The sequence below is a fragment of the Chlorocebus sabaeus genome, chromosome 4 (genome assembly GCF_047675955.1).
Source record: "Chlorocebus sabaeus isolate Y175 chromosome 4, mChlSab1.0.hap1, whole genome shotgun sequence".
NCBI classification, from domain to species: Eukaryota; Metazoa; Chordata; class Mammalia; order Primates; family Cercopithecidae; genus Chlorocebus; species Chlorocebus sabaeus.
Window position 1 is genome coordinate 39,067,487 of NC_132907.1, and position 4,016 is coordinate 39,071,502.

Sequence of the window (4,016 nt, forward strand, 5' to 3'; positions counted from 1 at the left end):
ACTCTGTCTCACACGTATGCATCCCAACACCTTTCCCTGCTTTACTTTTCTCCTTAACACCCATCAAGAGCTGACATTCTGTGTATTTTACCCTCCCCAGTGTCTTACACCAAGCCCACTTCATTCATTTATGTAGTACCTGTTTATTGTCTTGAAAACATATAAGTTGGTAGCCTTCCAGTGTGAGTATCCCTTAGGGAAAATACACATAAAAAAATAAGGACTTAGAAATAATAGTTGGGGTGGAGGAACTTCTGGCAGTGGCAGCTCAAGTGGCCAAGACAAGATGGGTCAAAGTCAGGATGGTGGTCATGGTCCTGGATGTGGCAAGAAGGATGACAAGGACAAGAAAAATAAGTACTAACCTCCTGTACCAACTAGAGTGGGGGAAAAAGAAGAAAAAAACAAAGGGACAAGATGCTGCCAGTAAACTGCCACTGGTGACACTTCATACTCAGTGTCGGTTAAAATTACTGAAGTTAGAGAGAATTAGACTATCTTCTCATGGAGGAAGAATTCATTAGAAATCAGGAACAAACAAAACCATTAGAAGAAAAGCAAGAAGAGGAAAGATCAAAGTGGATGATCTGAGGGGGACCCCGATGTCAGTAGGAACCTTGGAAGAGATAATCGATGACAATCATGCCATCGTGTCTACATCTGTGAGCTCAGAACACTATGTCAGCATTCTTTCATTTGTAGACAAGGATCTGCTGGAACCTGGCTGCTCAGCTGTGCTCAGACGCAAGGTACATGCCGTGATAGGGGTGCTGATGGATGACATGGATCCCCTGGTCACAATGATGAAGGTGGAGAAGGCCCCCCAGGAGACCTATGCCAATACTGGGGTGTTGGACAACTAAATTCATAGGGAGCTTCCTGTCATTCATCCTGAATATTATGAAGAGATGGCTATAAAGCCTCCTAAAGGGGTCATTGTCTGTGGTCCACCTGGCACAGGTAAAACCTTGTTAGCCAAAGCAGTAGCAAACCAAACCTCAGCCTCTTTCTTGAGAGTGGTTGGCTCTGAACTTATTCGGAGGTGATGGGCCCAAACTTGTATGGGAAATGTTTCAAGCTGCTGAAGAACATGCACCATCCATCGTTTTTGGGACCATCCAATGTCCCAATTGAGGCCAGTGGGACAAAAAGATGTGACTCCAATTCTGGTGGTGAGAGAGAAATTCAGCAAACAATGTTGGAACTGAAACTGTTGAACCAGTTGTGTAGATTTGATTCTAGGGAAGATGTGAAAGTTATCATGGCCACAAAACAAATAGAAACTTTGGATCCAGGACTTATCAGACCAGGCCGCATTGACAAGAAGATTGAGTTCCACCTGCCTGATGAAAGACTAAGACGCACATCTTTCAGATTCACACAAGCAGGATGACACTGGCCAATGACATAACCCTGGACAACTTGATCATGGCTAAAGATGACCTCTCTGGTGCTGACATCAAGGCAATCTGTACAGAAGCTGGTCTGATGGCCATAAGAGAACATAGAATGAAAATAACAAATGAAGACTTCAAAAAATCTAAAGAAAATTATTCTTTATAAGAAACAGGAAGGCATCCCTGAGGGGGCTCTATCTCTAGTGAACCACCGCTGCCATCAGAAGATGGTTGGGACCTTTCTCAATCCCTGAAAGGGATGAGGTTGGGGGAGTTGCCCAGAGGAATCCCTGCTCCCATTGATTTTTATTAGCAAAACATCCTGTGTGTATTTTGGAGTACGATGTGTAAGTGCCCAATGGGTAGCCTTCGTCTGTTGGTCACTGTGCAACACTCTGCTTCCAAATAAAGCATGCTGTTTCACCAAAAAAAAAAAGATGGTTGATGCTAAACAAGAGGTGGTCTCAGGTGGGTAACATGCAAGTGCTGGTTAATATCCCGAGTTAATGGGTTCAGAGATTTCAAAGGAGGATGAAACTTTGACTTGAGAAGGATTTTTTTACCTTTCTGAGGTTTCATCTGAGAGAGCAATCCACTTGGGCACAAAATGAATTTATAAGAGCAGCAAACAGAACCAAACCTGAAAGCATCACCAGTCTCTGTGCTGGGTCTATTTGAGCACCTTGATGCCAATCCTCTAAGCCTGAGTGGGAGGCAGGCTTACCTAGAGTTTCTTTACTTTTTAAGTATGTGCAATCTGATGACCCCTTCTCTCTCATCAGGTTCAGCTTTGTCTGACTAGTACTTAAGGCAAATGTTGGCCTCACAAACTTTTCCAAACACCAAGCATTTAATAAGAGTATCAACTCTGGCTCATGCAAAAGTGGGTGACTTATAGAAATAATGGGGACAGAAACAGAGGTGTTGTGGTCATCTAATCATCCCTTTTCCTGGAAAATTTAAATATTTTCCATAAAATTATTATATAGTTATTCACTTTAAAGCTATTCTCAAATGTCCATAGAGGCTCAGTCATGAACGAATATTCATTGAGGCTTCACGCTGTCTGGGCATGTCAGGAAACATCCATGTAATAAATAGACATGAGCACATATCTACGAAAACTTGGCTAGTTACTCAAGGCAATGTGTGTCCAAACATAATCTGGAAATTTGTCCCATGAGGATTCAGAAGCAGGAGAGAAAATGTCACTATTAACTGAAATGCATAGAAAAGGCTTCGTGATGGAAGGAGAATAGAACTCAGGCAGAGAAGAGGAAAGAAGGACCTCTGGGTGGGAAGGCACCCAGAGCAAAGGCACCCAAGTGGGAATGCGTGTGCATATTAGGATGCAGAATTCTCTCTGTTATACCTAGGGGTCAAGGAGGTGGGAGCAATGTAAGAGCTGAAGAATGTTTTCAGATGTAGAATTAGCAAATATAAAGGAATAAGATTTTTTTTCTGATTTATAAAAGTATTTCTGTAAGTTCTTCTAAAATTAAGCAACATGTAGTTTAAGATCTAACAAATCATTCTTTTTAAGAAGAACAAAATTATATGAGAAAAGAATCCTTTCCCCTCATTGTATGAGTTGTTCATTCTCCATTGTTCTCTATGTGTTGGTTATGTATCTATTGCCTCTTGGATCCAAGCCCACCTTTCTATACTCTGCTCTTGGATATGGTAAGCCATCTGGGGCATTCTCCCTTAGATGCTGCCAGCAGGAGCCTTAGAGGGTGACTGGAGGGTGGGAGGAAGGAAAGGGACCCTCCTTCCTGGTTTTTGCACTTTCTGGGGGTGTCTCTCCAGCAGCAGTATTGCTCCAGCAGCATAGTTGGTGCCAGCTTTCAGCAGCCCCAGAACCAGTCTCCCATTCTCCGTCACAGGCACTAGCAAGAGCTACGCGATGCCCATCTCTAGGGGGTTGAGCTCAGTCAGTGGGTCCCCCTCTGAGCCACTTGGTTCTGCTAACTCTACCTCTTGATGGTTGCTTCCCCAGGCCTAGAGTGGGTAACTGCTTTGTCAAATTAATTTTATTTTTCAAGATAAGTTCATAAAACATAAAATTCACTGTTTGAAAGCATACAATTCAGTGGTTAGTAATAAATTCATAATGTTGTGCAACCATTACCATGATCTAATTCTACTATGTCTTCAGCACTCCAAAAAGAAACACTGTATCTCCCAGTTGCCACCAATTACCTTTTTTTACTTTGCAGTCAACAAGTGTTTCCTGGAGAGATACTCCTAGACTGTGTAAATATCCCATTCTGTACTCAACTTTCACCCTCCAGTTTTCAAATCTATTCATACATTTTGCTTAAAATAATTACTATGGTTCTCAAATTGCTCTAAGTCCTGAATTTTTTCAACATTCATTAGCTGGCATTCTACTGTAGGAAAGAGCATTCTCTTTCCATTTATGTGTTCATTTGCTTATTATATCAGGATAGACTCATGGATATCTATTTTAATCAATGGGAAATAATCTAATACTGTGGTTACTTAGACACACAGATCATCCCAGATTGGACCAACTGGCCCCCCTTCCAGCTGTCCCATGTCCTCTATGTTGCCATCATTATTTGATTACTTTCTTACCTTCTGGAGCAACAAGAT

The 4,016-nt window shown here is 42.0% G+C and overlaps 1 pseudogene; it reads left to right on the forward strand.

Annotated features, from left to right (window-relative positions):
• Window positions 1–262: 262 nt before the first annotated feature.
• On the forward strand, window positions 263–1,651 carry LOC103221653 (26S proteasome regulatory subunit 4 pseudogene; annotated as a pseudogene).
• Window positions 1,652–4,016: the final 2,365 nt, after the last annotated feature.